General features: G+C 39.6%; 1 protein-coding gene and 1 long non-coding RNA gene across 14 annotated transcripts in view; one reads left to right on the top strand and one right to left on the bottom strand.

Moving 5' to 3' along the window:
• Fggy (FGGY carbohydrate kinase domain containing) overlaps positions 1-8,246 on the bottom strand; it is a 369,460-nt gene extending 361,214 nt beyond the window's left edge. For 3 of the 13 annotated variants that reach the window (XM_017320429.1, XM_017320431.1, XM_006503475.1), the window contains exon 1: positions 8,135-8,241. The gene's annotated coding sequence lies outside the window, so the exon portion shown is untranslated. Of the gene's footprint in view, positions 1-8,134 lie in introns of all 13 variants that reach the window. The other 10 variants (XM_030253871.1, XM_006503472.4, XM_030253872.1 and 7 more) reach the window with 7 other exon arrangements.
• A 113-nt stretch (positions 8,247-8,359) lies between these two features.
• Gm40206 lies at positions 8,360-12,308 on the top strand. The gene is made up of 2 exons (XR_867942.1): positions 8,360-8,907; positions 11,102-12,308. It is a non-coding gene; the product is annotated as a predicted gene, 40206 (long non-coding RNA).
• Positions 12,309-17,637: the final 5,329 nt, after the last annotated feature.

The raw sequence follows: 17,637 nt of genomic DNA, 5'->3' as shown, positions 1-17,637 counted from the left end.
AAGGAAGTGAAGTCAGCCCAGCCAGAGAAAACACCAGTGTCTCAAAATCCCTAGGTCAGCTGACCAAAGCTGACTTTCTTTTCTCAACACTAATAGTAAAGCCAAAATAAGATGGCTAGTTGCTTGATTAAAGAGGATCACAAGGATGACACTCTGAGAAGCATCTCTCTCTCTCTCTCTCTCTCTCACACACACACACACACACACACACACACACACACACGCATGCATTCCAGCACACACATGCATGCACTCCAAGGAAATACCACAGCACCAAAGAAAAACACTAGTGCCCATCAACTGAGACTAAGGAATTAAGACACAAGAAATGTTTGACAATAAATTAGAAGAAATTAAATAATTGTTTTAAGAACATTCAGTGACATACCTGGAAAACAAGAGAAAACAATCAGAGAAAGCAATACACAACAGAGAAACCAATGTCTAAGAAACCAAGCTCTGGAGCTGAAGGAGACAATGCACATGTGAGAAGCACCAACGGCATACTGGCAGCACAGGATGGAGCACCTGTAACGCTAGTCAGTCCATCTGTAGTTATAATCGAAAAGAACGGGGGAGTGAAGACAAAATGAGAAAGGCTGGGATTGCTCTGGCTCCACTTCTGCTGCCGTGATCAAGCACCATGATAAAAAGCAACTTAGGGGAGAAGGGGTTCCATGTAGTTCTCATTCCAGGCTACAGTCCATTGTTACAGGAAGGTCAAGGCAGCGGGACTTGAAACAGTCAATCACTCACAGCAAAGAGCAGAGGGAAATGAACTTGGACACATGTCATGTTTCTACCCAACCTACTTTTCTCGCTTTTAAACCACTCAGGGACCAGCCCTAGAAATGGTGCTGCCCAAATTCAGGGTGGATCTTTCACCTCAATTAACCCAATTAAGAAAAATCACTCAGGCACGCCCAACCTGCAGTGGGGAATCCTCAACTGACAGCTGTCTCCCAGGTGATTTTCGACCACGTCAGGTTGACAACTAAAATGATATAATAGTTTATGGGAGTTCCCATAGGAGGAGATGAAAATGGGGCAAGAATGCTACTTTAAACAAACAATAGCTGAAAACTTTTGAAATCCTGTGAGAAATGTGGATATTCGGGTCCATGAGTCTTAAAGGTGTCAAAGAGCTCAAACGTGTCCAATCCAGAGAAGATGGACTACTTAGATACATCATGATAAAATTTTTTTGAAAGCAGCAAGAGGAAAAAAGAAATTTGCATATGTAGAAGCCTTCATTAGAATACTAATGTATTACTCAGCACAACTTTACAGATGGAAAGAGAACAGAATGCATGCTCAGTGCACTGCTCTTTATTTCCCCATTTAAATAAAACAGATGCAGCAAAACTATCATTTACTAATGAACAAGAGGCAAACAAAAAAAGTGACCCCAGACCTATATCACCCATTGCTGGAACCTCCAGAAGGAGACCTAAGCAGGGTCTTCAGGTAGGACTGAAGGAATCAGTGGATCCCTTCATATGGACAACATGAAAAGAGGTCACAGTAAAAACTTACCAGTAAGGCAAATATAAAGTCAAATTCAGAATACTAGAAGACAAAGGCAAGTGAACTATTTTTAACTGAAGTTAAAGGATTATACTGAAATATAATCCTTTTTAGAAGATAAAAAGTATTAAGAATAGCAACTACAATAATTTATTAATGAACACACTGGATAAAATAAGTAAATCATAACATAAATTAGGAGGTATATGTAAAGTTTTCATATATGGTTGAAGGTTGAATGAAAATTCACTCATAATGATGTTTTATAGAAAGTCCATGATAATGGACAGGCTATCTCTATAGTGCACATACAATAGAGAACACGAGAGAAACCCATCATTATTATATTTTTAAAAATCCTCAAAGCTCAAAAGACAGCAGGAAAGGATAAAGAAACAAAGGAATTGCAAACAATAAAATGGCAAGAGTTTGTACCTAGCAATAATTACTCCAGATATAAATGAACTAAATTCTCAAATCAAAAGGTTAACTATCTTTTAAACCATATTAATATGAAGCTAGAAGTCAGGAACAAGGAAAAAACTCAAAAATAAAAACACACATTCTTGAACAAAATAATTTAAAAATTGAAACCAGAAGGGAAATTAAGAGCTATTTCCAGATCAGTGCACAAAAGCTTACAGGAGACAGCAAAAATAGTTCTAAAAGAGGAAAAATGCCCAGATAAATAAAAAATTCTTAAGTAACCTATGTTTGTATCTCAAAGGTAGCAAAAGAAACAACACCCACCATAGTAGAAATATACAGAGACAAGAAAGATTATAAATAAGATCAATAGGATGAATTGGTATTTTGAAAAGATAAACAAAACTAAGCCTGTACACTGAGGAACAAATGAAAAGGCAAAATCAAAAATGAAAGAGAAGACATTACTTCTAATAGCCCCCAAATAAAATAAGATCATAAGAAACTAGTAGAAAAACAATATATGCCCACACGCTGGACAGGCAAGAAGAAATGACAAAATTTATAGAGGTGTGCAATCTACCAACAGTGAGTCGTGGAGAAACAGAAAAGGTAGTCAGCTCTTGCTCTCTTCTCTTCCCCTCTTGCTCTTGCTCCCTTCCCCTCTTCCCCCTCACTCCCCCTTCTCCCTCCATGTGCTCATGGTCAGTCTCTCATCCCCCCTCTCTCTTTTTCTGTCTCTACTACCCCCTCAACTCCCTTCCTCATGCCCTAAATAAACTATACTCCATACTTTAAAAAGAAAAGAAAGAAAAGCTAGTCAGACTCATACTGAATGAAGAGACAAGTCAGTATTTAAACATCTACTATGTACGAAATTCTCCAACAATAACTTTTTAAAAACCTTTGATCAAAGATAGTCCAGGATCTGATGACTTAACTAATGGGTTCCATCAATATCTAAGAAGAGTTGACACCATACCTTCATGACCACATGCCATTTCTAGTCTACATAATCTGCAAGTCTAGGAAAAAATAATTAAAAAGCATCAAAATTGGGAAGAGAAGAAGAAAATGATTTATTTGTAGACATAATCTTTATTTCTTATTTGTGTTTACACACAGAGTGAATGCAAACATGTTCACATGTGTGTATACATGAGGGAGAATGTACAAACACATATGTGTTTGTAAGGAAGCCAGAGGTTGAAGTACAGGTGGTAAATTTACTCACTCGGTCACTCCCCACTTGATTTTTTGAAACAGGGTCTCTTCCGGAACCTGGAACTCAACCCTAGACTATCTGACCAGCAAGCCCAGAGATCTTCCCATGTCTGCTTTCATGGTGCTAGAATCCCAGGCTCAAGCCACAGTGCCTGACTTTCCATGGGTGCTGGGATCTGAACCCAGGTCTGCATACTTATGTGCTATCACTTTATCAATCAAGCCATCTCATATATATATATATATATATACATATATATGAATGTGTGTGTGTGTGTGTGAGAGAGAGAGAGAGAGAGAGAGAGAGAGAGAGAGAGAGAGAGAGAGAGAGAGAAGCTCCTTCTTGGACCCCGTGGTCATACTGGGAGCAGGGCTTCTACAAGACAAGTATGTCTGGAAGACTGTGCTGCCAAGACCACTTTAGCTGGCTCTAAGTGAGGTCTTCCGAACCAAAAAGAGCATATACAGCTCTTCCTAAATTTCAAGGTGCTTGTGTCTAAAATGAAACTGAACCCTACCTGAGCAAGGGATGTATATAATGTAAAAACAACGCAGTGACTCCCGGAGGCAGACCAAACAAAACTAGAGTGACCCAGGAAAAGGTAACCAGGATGCATGGAAACAGTAGCTCAGCTCGGTTCAAGACGTATTCTGAAGCCACCTTTCTACAAAGGCCAGTAGACACAGAATCCATTGGATCCCATAGCCCTCATTGATTAAAACTAAGGGAAGGTAAAACTTAGATGAATCATACTTCCCGATTTCAAATTACATTGCAAAGCCATAGGATTAAAACCAGGGTGGCACTAGGTCAAAAACAGATGCCACAACCAACAGAATACAATGGACTTCTGAACTAAGCCACAAATCATCTTCAAAAATCACACACCAAAAATTCACAATGGGGAAAAAGTTTCTTCAACAGATGATGTTGGGGAAACTGGCTAGACACATGCAAAGGGATGAAGCTAGATTTGTCCATCAGACAGACACACACAAATATAACCAGCCTTCCACATCTATAGATATTATCAGCCAAAAATCAAGACTTTTAGGAAACAATTGTATCTATATTAAACGTACAGGAACCTTTTTACTCATCATTATTTTTAAAGCAGTATAGCATGACAATGTTCTGGTTTTTATCTCTGTTATTGTAACAAATAGCCTGACCAAATGTGGGTGAGGAAACCATTCACTTCAGTTCACAATTGTAGATTAATCTGTCACAAAGGGAAGTCAAGATAGGCAGAAACTCAAAGCAGAACCTTGGAGGCGGGCCTGCTTGAAATTCTATACATTTGACCTCTGATCAAACAATTCTATTCAAAGCCAAAGAAGTACAGCAGGGAACATGGAGAATGCTGCTTGCTCACTGGCTGTCTTAGACCTGCCTAGGGATGGTGTTGCCCACAGTAGGCTGGGCCTCCTACATCAATTAGCAGTCAATACAGTTACATAGAGGGAGGAAGGGAAAGAGAAAGATGAGTGAGGGGGAAAAGGGAAAGAGGGAAGAAAGGAAGGAAGGAGGGAAGGAGGAAGGGCTGGAGGGATGGATGGATATGAAATACTATCACTAAATTTCCTTCTAGGGGAGGGGGTCTACCCCCTTCCTCGCTAACAACAAAAAAAACAAGGTACAAGTCCATCAACGTTCACCATGGGGAAACAATGAGTGTATTGGCTTACTTATAGAGCATGGGTAAGAGGTTAGTGACAGAAGCTTAGAGGACTCCAAAGTAGCCATACTGGAAAGTCTTCACCCTGTGTAAATAATGGCTTCCCAGTAGTCATAAAGATGGAAACCCCTTCCCCAGTTAGCACTATCTTACTCTAGCACCTCCTCTGGAACCTAAGGCCACACTCAGTTGGGGAATGATTACAAAAAAGTGGTGTTTTACTCTGATGTGGGTCCAATGACTTCCTACATGCTCTGTCTAGACAAGAGGGCACAGCTCATCTCATTAGGATGGCAGCTATTTTGCTTGAAGGATAACATCCTAAATTAAAAAAAAAAAACTTGAACACTAATACAGTTTTGGGTCTCTAGAAGGCTTGGAACAAAAATCCTCTGCAGATACAAGCAGCAAGGGAATTCTGTAATATCACCACCATGTAGAATCTAAAAGCCTCTAAGGTAAAACAGAAAATAAAATGATAGTTACCAGCAGGTGAGAGGCAGAGGTCATGTGATGTTGGTCAACAACTATATACTTTCAGTTATGAACTGAAAATCTTCTGGAGATCCAATGTAAACATGTGATAAAGTTAGCATTATATTCTTGCAATTTGTTCATAGAGCAGAATTTAAAATTATTCATCCCCAAGGAAAACGAATACTATGTCAGATGATACATGTCTATATACACATATAAAAAACATGATTTACACTGATATAACACTAGATAGATAGATAGATAGATAGATAGATAGATAGATAGATAGATAGATAGATAGATAGATAGGGTTAGTTATACCCCACTAAAGCTGGGAGAGGCAGAATAAAACATAATCTGGATAAACCTGTGGTGATAATAATGTAAAATGTTTACTGTCTGGGAAGTTAATAAATCACATTATTGGTGTATCTGTGTTATCTGTGTGACTGTTCCCAGAGAGGATTAACTAGGAGACAAGATCCATCCATGCTGGATGTGAATGGCACCATCTCATAGCAGGATGTGATCAAACAGGGACCGAGAGCCCACCAGTCTCCCTTTTGTTGAGTTTCATCTTGTGTATTGTGGAACCAATGTGTTGTAAAGAATGTTTCCCCATTAGTTTCTGATTAGTCCAATAAAAGGCTCCTTTTCTTACAACGATAATCTATACATTATAAAAACAATTATGAAACAATTATGAAAACTATCATGTAAGAATTACATTCACAATGTTCAGTCCATTTGTGTTTGGCAACAATTAGATCTAACTCTATTATCTATCCTGTCTTGGTGAGTCCAGAGTTCCATACTATTATTTTCCATCCTAACTTCTACTACAAACCTAAAAACATCTTAGACCTAAAGTCATCTCCCTGCTGTCCATGATGTGAGTTGTTCCTACCATAGTGAACTGAAATCGTGAGCCAAAATGACTTCTCCTGCCTTAAGTTATTTTCTCATGGGTTTCTCATAGCAACAGGAAGTGTAAGGAGGCTTTTAGATCAAATGGCTTTGTCGCTGGCATTCCTCACATACAGCTTCAGGCCCAGATGACTTTGCTAGTGAGTTCTACTAACCACTAGAGAGAAAATGTGTGTGTGTGTGTGTGTGTGTGTGTGTGTGTGTGTGTGTGTGCATGCGCATGCGTGCACACGCGTAAAAATACTCCCTAACTGATTCTTTAAGGCCAATATTAGTCAGAAAATATAACTCAGAAAATACAAGAAAGGAAAATTACAAATCAAAACCCATTATCATCAATGATGCTGGAATGCTTAAAATCTCAGCAAATGGAATCTAAAATATACAGTTAATTGTATGTCAGTCACTACTACATGGGGCTGCTACTAACTACCCTGGCTGAGAACACCTCTCTGCCTGCGATCATCTCAAGAGTTAAATGATCTCTATGGCACAATCCAGACAAAGAACTATGTCAGACTCCCCTTCTGGCTGGGAGTTTAAAGACGGGGCTTTCCCCAACCTGGTGTTGTTGTTGTTGTTGTTGTTGTTGTTGTCGTCGTCGTCCTTAAAAAGGCTAATAATTGGCTGTAGTTTTTAGATAAAGGTTATAGAAAAAGAACTAAATTCCAGAAGACAAAGCCCAGCAAAATTCATGAGAGCCTGGATAAGAACCTGGCACCCTTCCCAGAAACACAGTGCTCCACCAACTGGGTTATTCCCTCCTCCTTACTTGCAAACTTTGACTTCCTAATCCTAAGCCACCCCCCCCCCTCAAAAAAAATCATCCATAGGCCCTCCTCATCCCCTATTTTCCACCCCAGACCCCATCAGTCAGGAGCAGTCCTCTGGGGCTCTTATTCATACAGCCAGGGCAGAAGCCTTTAAGTCAAGACCAAGCATGACAGCTGCATTAGAAGGAGACTCCAGAAGACAGACTAGCAGCACCCCCAGCTAGCAACAGAAAAGAGAAACATCAGGACTCACATAGCTCACAGTAAAGACGGGAAACCCTTTAAAAAGGACAAGAAAATGAAACAAAAGACAAATCTACAAATCCAGCCACAAACTCAGACTTTAATTCTTCCTTATGGATTTGCTCCCTAAAAGCACAATCCAATGGGACCTTTTGAATTGACACACACACACTTGATCAAAAAAGAGTCAAACTTGGCCACAGTTTGCCCTTTAACTAGGAGAAGAAATTCGAGCTAAAATGTAAGCAGTGCTCCAGTGAATGGACCAGTGACAGAGGAGTTCCCCCACAGTGTGTGTCTCCATCCTGAAATGGTCATGAAGTTCATAAACATGGAAAGATCCCCCTATACCCTTCCTGGCCTGCAGCCCTGTAACAAGACAGATGGCATTATCCCATTTAAACTGAAGTACGCACCAAACACTATCTCCAGATGCTCAGCTTCTATAGCCTTAAACAGCACCAGCCTTGAAACGCTTTTACATTGCCAAACTTGAAATCAACGACTTAAAATGTTTAGAGAATTGTCCCCAAATTGGGGTGCGGGGCGGGGGTGCATTGCAAAATTCTCTTTTCTGGGAGAAAGAAAAAACACTTTATTTAATTAACTGTACACTACTCAGAGAGATAGGGCCTTAGGCCCCAGACATCTGTAGGGCAGTCATTGGGATGCAGTAAAGGCCTCTCCCTTGGGCAAGACACCTCACCCAGAATACACAAGAAACTGAAAGGCCAACCAGTGGCCTGGCTGTGAGACCCAAAGGTGAAGGAGGGAAACATTTAGCAGGCTAGAGAAGCTTTTGGGGGGAGCTGGCTAAGAGCCTGCGTGCCTGCAAGAACCCCTGGGAGGGTCACTTACTTGTCCAATATGAAATCACATTCTAGCTAGCAGGCCAGCAGGCCACCATGCACAGCCGCACCGCACCCAGCAGGGCGGTCCAAACAAGCTGTGACTCCGCCCGCTTCAGTCCAGCCCCTCCAGCAACCCTTGTAAGGAGCAACCTGATTGGTCCTTTGAAACGGGCACCGTGAATGGCCAGTACTTGTGAGCCCTGCTCCTCCCCACTGTACTGTAAGTCTTGGGTTTGCATTTCAAAATCCTTTCGCTGCCTGGATTTTAAAGATGCCCAGGCAACAGAGACGGCTCAATCTAAGCAATCCCCTCTGAGCGCCAGCTAACCTAGCCAACCTACAGTATGTGGTGGATATTTCCTGTTAAATCGCCCTCGGCTGAGCACCAGGATTGCTATGGGCTTCAATTCCTTGAACCCTTTATACCTGGTGCTTTTCAGGAACTCTCACACTTTATGCTGTGGTCGAGGCTTTGAGGTAGAGACGACACCGTAAATCTAAAAGATAGATGACCCCTGCCTTTGAGAAGTTGACATACCAGTAAGCTACATGGACTCTCGGTACCCTCATCGCTAGATACTGAGAGTCCAAAACCGGTTTGGCTTTTTTTTTTTCTTTTTTTTCTTTTTTCTTTTCCTGGGGACTATTCCAAGGTTGCGAAAACCAACCCTTCTCGATAACAGAGACTTCCTTAGTCAGACCTAGTGTGTTTATTATGTTAAGACTAGTATCCACATGACCTGAGAGTAAACGAGTGATCGATCTCTCTCCGTCATCCAGGTAAGAACTCGGTGAGGCTGAGGCCACAGGATTAGTCCTGCACTCTCCTGGAGGTCTTGGTTTGGATTTATTTTCCTCTACACAAGCAGTGTTCAACCTTCTTTGGTGACCTATATCAGATATTTACATTATGATTCATAACAATAGCAAAAGTAGATATGTGAAGTAACAAAAAATATAATTTTATGGTTGGGTCACAACAACCTGAGGAACTATTATAAAGGGTCTCAGCATCCGGACAGTTAAGAACCTAACTGTTAAGATCTACACTATGATTGCATTTCCAGCTATTCAAAAAATTGTCTGCACAGTCTCAGATCTGTTACTTAGTCATGTGGACCAAGCATACAACGGGAATTATAATATTAAGACCTGGTTGTCTTTCTTTCCGGAGCACTATGAAGAACAAATTAAGTACCAGACATGTATATGTTTTGCAAAAGTTTGGATGCTTAATACACATGCTACATTGGCTCAGCTCTTCCTTAATGTATCCCAGAAATGCAACGCGCCTGTTGCCTCACAGTCTATGGCTTGGGTGGGAACCTGAAAGGTCTCCTCGTTGCTAAACATAAACTAGTGTGTTGGCCTTTGTGGATAGCTGTTTCTCGTCTTTGCTGTATTTGAGTTTTTATTTGAGTCCTCTTAAATAGCATATGACCAGTAGCAAAAATAGTGTTGTGGCTGGGCCTCCAGCAGCCATTTTAAACAATAAAAGGACCTTGGGATAAAAGGCACACAGAGGAAAGAAACACGGTGAAAGAAAGTGAGTCCCTAATGCTGTGTACACCAGACCAGGCTGAGTCCAAAAGACCCCACAGCTCAACTAGCACTAGAAATCAGGTGACTGACCTCTACTACAGAACCATCTGAAACTACATCACAGAAATGTTGTGCAAACGGTCGGATGCTTAATACCTATTATGCATTGCCCCAGCTCTTCCTTAACCTATCCCAGAACGGAATGTGTCTGCTGCCTCAGGGACTATGGGAAATGTACATTTTCAGGCTACAATTTATGGAAAGAAATAACAAATCTTGAGTACTTTATAAAATACTAGCTGACACAATGTGGCTGAAAAACAGAAGAGGAAATGGCTCCATGCAGAAGGCAGCAAGCACATGGGATTGCCTTTCTTCATTAACAGTCTGCTCTCTGAAAATCTAACTCACTCCAAGAAACCAGCATCAATCCCATTGGAACCCAGTATTCCCAGTGACATAATTACCTCCCACAAGTCCTCACAACTTACATGTTCTACCACTTGTCAACATCACCACACTGGGGACCAAGCTTCCAGCATATGAATCCTGTGGAGACTAGATCAAAGCATATCTAAATTACAGCAGTAGAGTATACAGATGTATACATATGAAGTCATGCTCACTCTTATACACATGTAGTCACACAGCTGCAAATTAAATCATGATACAAACAGATATACATAGACACACTGATAGAAATCACACAACCACATGTGTAGCCAACCACACTTTGTATGACCATATTTGTATAGTCTTACATTACCACTTCATCCTCATATATCATACATATAATTATATTTAGGCACACAAGCACATAAATTTAAAGATACAGAAAAGCATATGTACACAAATAAACAGATGTATGCATAGGCATACATGAATACATAACATCGTTAATGTAAACAATTCCTCATCTACTTTACATGACAGATTTCTGTTAACAAATGTTCTACAGGGAAAAGAAGAATGTGTTCACTTTTTGCAAATGTTCATTGTTTTCATTCATTAGTCATTGAGTATTTGATGGCAATATATAGATATAAGATAATAAAGAGTACACTCAGAAATGATAGTGGCATCTGAGTGCTAAGGTCTGTCATAAAAATTAATGACATTATTGCATAACATATGGGCCAGAATTCCTCTTGGATCATATATTCTCAAATATTTATTGCTCCCATATCCTTGAATAGTTTGAATGCCTCTGGAGTTGTAAATAATGACATCAAGATGTAAGATTATAAGGATTATAAATTATTAAGGATTATAAATAATTCTTTGCATTGCTTGAAAAACTGTAACTCAAATTTGTTGAAGCAAATAGCCACTTTTATTGATTCACACAATTGGGTGATTTAAGAAGAAACTGAAACTCATAAGAGTCATCCAGGAATTCCAATTATGTCTTAAATGACCATTTATTCTCCAGGTTTCATCTCTTAATTCCTATGATTGCTCCATACTCCAGTGGGATCATGCCACACAGCAGAAAATATGGCAATCAAGTGCTTTGACATCACCATACCTTCATGAATCTTGGTTGAAGAAAGGCAATAGTATCGTCATACTCACAGTTCTTGTAAGAATACCAGATATGTGTCCAACCCTAGGGATGGGCTGGGAAGATGTGAGCCTCACACTGGTGAAAGAGACAAGATGGGGATGGTGAAAAGATATTATAAGGCCATGAATGAATATCAAAAAATGTACTGGAAGAAAGTAGAAAAGAGGAGATCTAAAGCTTTGTGACAGTATTTATAAGAAATGATGAACTCACATACTAAGACGGCATTCTTGTGATGTTATAATCTCACACATTCAAAACAAACTATGGTGAAGAAAAGAAAAAGACCTAGAGGGGCCTGCGGAGGGAAAGTGACTGAGCCAAACTGTGAATGGACATGATGAAACTATCCCAGTCAGTGAGAATGTTGAAAGCCTTGATAGATGTTCATGTCTCATAAACACATCTATTTGAAATTACATGTTTCAGTATGTGTCAATTTTACATCTAATGTAAAAAGCAAGATGTAGCATAGCTGGAAGTATGGGGTAATAGGAACGATGTAAGAATTAGCAATGGAAAGATTCTGGTAGTTGTTGGATTTGGATGGCGGACACAGAAGCTCATTAAATTCCTTGTTTACTTTATATAAATGTATATATTTAAATTTTCCTTAAGAACACATATTTTAAAGCAAAGAAATTCAAAACTATGTAGTAACTACCATGAAGTCTATAGGAACTAAGTGCTGTGGCACCGCATAACCTGAAACCGTTCCTTGCTAAGGAAGTGGAGGTATGGGCAAAGTGAAAGAATCGCTCTTGGAACAGGTATCCCATGCGTGTGACACTGAACTTGAGATTTGAAGTCAAAGAAGCCATGAAAGTGCCCTGAAGACCCAGTGGTGGTCAGAGAACACTATGGTACTTTGAGGGCAAATGACAGAGGAGCAGATAATGGACAATGATTTGTGCTCATAGGAAATACTCCTTTCCTCATAGTGTTCATAGCAGCAGTGTAAACAGGACATAGGGGTCCCAGGCAGGACATGCACAGGGCATGTAATCTTGAGTAATCTAAGTAAGATGTAACCCTTTGCTGCTCTAACTTTCCTAACAATCAAATGAAAAAATTCAAGAAACGTATACTTTCAACACTAGGAAATGTTCTAGAACCATACATATACTGTGTCAAAGCAAGAAACAGAATGCAAGATCCAAGAACATGAAATTCCAAGAGGTTCCCAAATAAGAAGATATTTAGTGTAGTCGAAGCAGAACAGTTTTATTTAGCATTTAGTATCACTTAAATAAGGAAATATATCACTTAAATAAGGAAATATATCACTTAAATAAGGAAATATCCTAAGACAAGAAATGTTAGCAGTGAGGCTGAAGCAGTGCCCCTGCCACATTCCCCACCCTTTTGTACTTGGCTTCTGCGATGCTGTTGTTTCTCCATCTGAATGCCCAGACCACCCAATCCCCAACTTTTTGTGTCTCTGTCTATTTATCTTTTTTTTTCATTCTCTTGCCACCCTAGTCAGGTCTATCCCTTGGAGCCACACTGGATGTGGCAAAAGTGTTAAATGCTAATAAAAATTAAACAACTTCTAAGATGGATTCTTTGTCATATGGTGGTAAATTTTAAGGTGAATTAACAAAAATGGTCAGAAAATAATTATATATACAATTTCAAATTGTATTCTTTCACTGAGAAATATCTACTACTGCCTTAAAAGATGCCTTAGTTATTGTATATATTGCCCTAAAAGCAGGATAACAAATATTTAAGGGTCTTAGATATTCTATAAACTTTATATAAAAAATAAAGTGATCTGTTAAGTTTGGTTTTTAATTTTTATTGAAAATATTTCTTTTCATACAATATATTCCAATTATAGTTTTCCCTACCCCAAGTCCCCTTGGATCCTCCCCAAAAGAACCTGAGACTAGACAGGCCGTGAACATAGCAGAAAACCAAATATTCTTGTTCTCCTAAAGGAACATAGCAATAAATGAGTCCTAGTCACATTCTGCTGTGCACATAGACCAATGCCTTGCTCAGCCATTGTCAGAGAAGCCTTCTCCTAAGGAGATAGGCACTAACACAAACAACCACATCTGGGCAATGTGCAGAGAGTGGGAGGCTTTGGACCACTCAGTCCTAAAGGAGAAGTCTTCATGAAGATGGAGTTTGGTAAGGTACAAGAAGTATAAAACAATCTCTCACCTGCACACTGTAAAGGGTTAGCAACATGCAACAGAATTAAAAATTAAAAATCAAAAAGAAAATAGAAATCAGGTGTGAATGTTAACCCCAGAACCTATCAGTCGTATGGTTTAAGTTCTCAGCTTCAGTGTCTTCCTCTGTGAAATGGGACTGATACTACCTACTTCCAAGAGCTATACGAGGGTTACATAGTCCACTCACTTGTTCCAGTATTGAATTCAACAAGTGACTACAAAATATCTACCTAGTGTTACGTTCCCTATGGAAATTACATGGACACTGTAGGCACTCTGGGCAACGTGGTTTGTCGGAACCTATTTACCTTTCCTACCTGTGCCTTGTTTTCCTTCTTACCCAGTTCCTCCTGGTGTCAATATATAAGGCTGTTGTAATCGGATAACTTGCTTTTACTAGCCTGGGGATGAACTTCTGAGTTGAGCCAATCTGTAGGCAAACCCTCTCAAGAATTCTACTCTTCTGCAGTATGGAAGAGACTAGCAGGATTTATATACTCCATCATAACCAAGAATCGTTTCCCTCAGATAAAAGCCGCCTGTGCCGCTATTTATTTCCAAGATTGTGCTTCTGCCTTTCCATCACTCTTGTTTGTTTGTTTGCTTGCTTGTTTGTTTTGACAAAATCCCATGTATGACAAACTTACTTCATGCAAAATTTAAAAATTATATGCACAGGAAACAAGTTAATTTTCTCTATGAATGACTTTTCTGTCGCAGTGATGAAACACTAAAACAACTTGTACAAGAAAAGGTGTATTTGGGCTTACAGTCCCAGAGGTTATGGTCCATAGTGCAGGGAAAAGGCATGGCAGTAGGTAGTATGGCGGCTGAAGCAGGATAACGAGAGCCATGTCTCCCTGGCAAGCAGAAGACAGAGAACGAACTGGAAATGGCAGCAATCTTTAAACTCTCAAAGTCCACGGTTATAGCCTTCCTCCAGGAATACATCATTTCCTAAGACTCCCCAAACATGTCAGCTGGGGACTAAGAATTCAAATAGATGAGACTTAGTGGAATATTCTCATGTAAACCATCACGTTTCTCTTTCCCAAACAAGCATTATCTATTTAGAAGAATAGAAAATGTACACAAAAAGGTAATTAAAATTAGATAGAGTTTGGAAGTGCTCATTATAGAAGAATGCACATTAACTGCAGAATAGTTCATGCCAGATGTGCTAGCAAGACAAAGACTTGCACTGGGGTTTGAGCTTACTGAGACAGGCATGGGAGATGTGCATTGTCTAGTTAAAACTCTCTGGGATCTACAGCATAAGTGAACTTACTTCCCAGATGAGAATACTAGGCTCAGTTCAGTTAAACAATGTATACAACCAACTTCTATAATATGCAGGGTCCAGTGAGACCCTGTATTAAAAAATTGTTAATAATTCTAAAATAATGATACATTAAGGCATGTTTAGTAACCTTCTGAGCATGCACCCGTATGGTTTCAAAAGTCATACAAAATGATGACTTTGTTTATTCAAATACTAACTGGCAGAGCTGTAACGTGAAGTTAGCATACTGTACCTGGAAGTCTAGGACTTAATTCATATATACCACTATAATGGAAGTGTTCTTCATGCACAATAATGGAACTGAGATAATTCAGGTTTCCTAAGTATTATTCTCATTGCCTCCCCTGTGAGAGCTGTGGACTCACTGAAAGTTGAGGAAGAACACTTCACAGACTCACAGACAACATACTTAATCAGGAAGGCAGCAAGGGCATGCCTTTCATCCCCTGCTTTTCTCCTGTAATTGATGATCCCTTAGGAATGTTGCTGGTCAATCATAAAATAGTCTAAAAACAAACAACATTTATACAGGTGTTTAGGATGTTAGGAGTGGAAATTGTGTAGGCTGGAAGAATCATGACTGTCATCTAATCTCTCCTCTGCTGAGTTGAAAGCTTATAGGGAATGAGGAGCTCTTCACAGTGGTCCATATCCAACAGTGCTCAAGGAACATGACAGAAGCAATTATAGCATCTGCTGAATGTCCAGCAAATACCAAAGGGATTTGTTATGTTGTATAGAGTTGCAATGAAGAAAGTAAGTTCTAAACCGATAGATTTTAAATTGTTAGCATATTTGTGTGTGTGTGTGTGTGTGTGTGTGTGTGTGTGTGTGTGTGTGTGTGTGTGAACATTCTGTAGGACCTGTGTGGAGGGGAGAGAACAATTTGTAGGAGTTGTTTCTTGCCCTCAACCATGAGGGGTCTAGGGATTGAACCAAGATCAGTAGGCTGACAACAAGTGCCTTTATCCACTGAGCTATCTCACTGGCCCACATGACAGATTTTGACTCTTGGGCAATGGAAAGTTCTCCAGCTCCAAGATGGGACACACTAGGATGGATGTCCCCTTCAAGTACTTGAGTATAATGGCAACAAGAGACTCCAAACACATGTCTAAGAACACCAGAAATGGAAGACATATTTACTCTTAGGTCAGTGCCAGCTGATGTTGGCAAAGAAGTTGACAAAAAAGAGAGGTAGACTTACTTTTCTCTTAAGTAATGAATAATGTTGGGATCATATCCTAATGCTTGCTACGAGGGCACAAACATCCTTCAGACATCCTTTGAAGCAGCAGCATGTGTACTACTATCAATCCACATACTTTATTCCATGTAGAAAAGTTGAGTGGGTTCTGTGTTCCAATATAGTAAAAATTAATTGACTCTGAGTACATCAAGGCTCATTTCTATGTGTGACCAAACAAATGTGCAGTTCTCATTCTTCACAGACATTTTTTATATCTAATTGGAAAAATTATAAATGTACTGTCATTCAGTTCTCGTTATAGCTACCATTGTGGGGCTTGGGGAGTAGCTCAGTGTTTTAGTTTGGGCATAGATACTGTAAATATTATGTCCAGCCCCAGTGGTTAACCTCAGATGTAACAGTCACCATGCTTACAGACATCTGTGGGGAGAAAATGCTGGATAAATCTGTCTCAATAGTAATGATGAATTGCATGACTTCATAGAAATGGTAACCTTTGTAGGCAAAAGGTCAGACGGGTTGAGGAATGGAGAATGAGGACATCAGGGGACAATTCCATTAGCTCTAATATAAAGTCAAAGCCAAAAGGGGAGTCAAATTAATAGCGCATTCAGAGAGGGCAGTAGATAAACCAGTCCAGATCTCAGGAGGAAAGACTGACCATGTGCCATTGTCTCCTCTTTCTTCCACTAAAGGGTTCTTTTTTTATTTTTTAACTTATACTCCATTAAATGAGCTTTTAAAAAGAATGACGGACTTGCTCTTTTAAAACACAGTCAATTATTTTCACAAAGTTCCCATTGACTGTGGAATTTAAACCTAAGTATCTAAGAATCCTGTGTTTTATACAACTCAGAGGGTTACATTCTATCCAAATGTTAATGTGTGTATGTACACACCCATTCCAAGCTGGGGAAGTGGCTCACAGAGAGAAATTCACCCTGACAAACTGCTGAGAAGTCTGTTTTAAGAATTCTCCTTCTCTTCCTTCTTCTCCTCCTCCTGAACCAGGTGTTTATCAAACACTGAGCTCCCTGCTGAATACCTACCTAAGTCTTCACATCTCCCTCTAAACAGGAAACATTGCTTGCTTCTTGTTATCTTTCAGGAGACATAGACTCAAAGAATTGAAGTAATGGTAACTACTACCATTTACTGAGCACTTCTGGTTTTCTGGTCAGTTTTAAGTCTTATTTAATCTTCCAAAAATCCTTAGAGATAAATATTGTTTGCTTACTCATTTGTGATAAGATACAAAGGCAAGTGAAAAGGAGTAAGGCATCTACAGAAATATGGCTAGGGATCTGAAATTGGTTTGGTCCCAGGTCTAATGCTGAATTTGTTTTGAATTCTTTTTGTTTTGGCTTGGTTTGTCAGCAATAGTCTTGCTTCATAGCTTAGGCTGGCCCTGGGACTCATAATCCTCCTAGCTCAACCTCCTGACTTGAATTCTGTTCTCTAGGAACTCATCGTTTTGACTTGATATGCTCTGCTACTTGTATGTGCTTCGTTCTGGATGATACAGAACATCATTCAGCAGAGGTGGAATCCGTGGTTTAATGGACACACTCATATCGTGTCCGTATTTTGTCTTATAACACTCACAAACACAGTTCACAGCACTGACTTTCATTCCTTTTCATCTAAACATTTTTTAAAGAAGAAAGAATGTATTGCACTATATTAGAGAGAGAAGAAATCT

This window comes from Mus musculus, chromosome 4 (genome assembly GCF_000001635.26).
Source record: "Mus musculus strain C57BL/6J chromosome 4, GRCm38.p6 C57BL/6J".
Classification (NCBI taxonomy): Eukaryota; Metazoa; Chordata; class Mammalia; order Rodentia; family Muridae; genus Mus; species Mus musculus.
The sequence above is the reverse complement of the archived record's forward strand: the minus strand, read 5'-3'. Positions and strand labels throughout refer to the sequence as shown.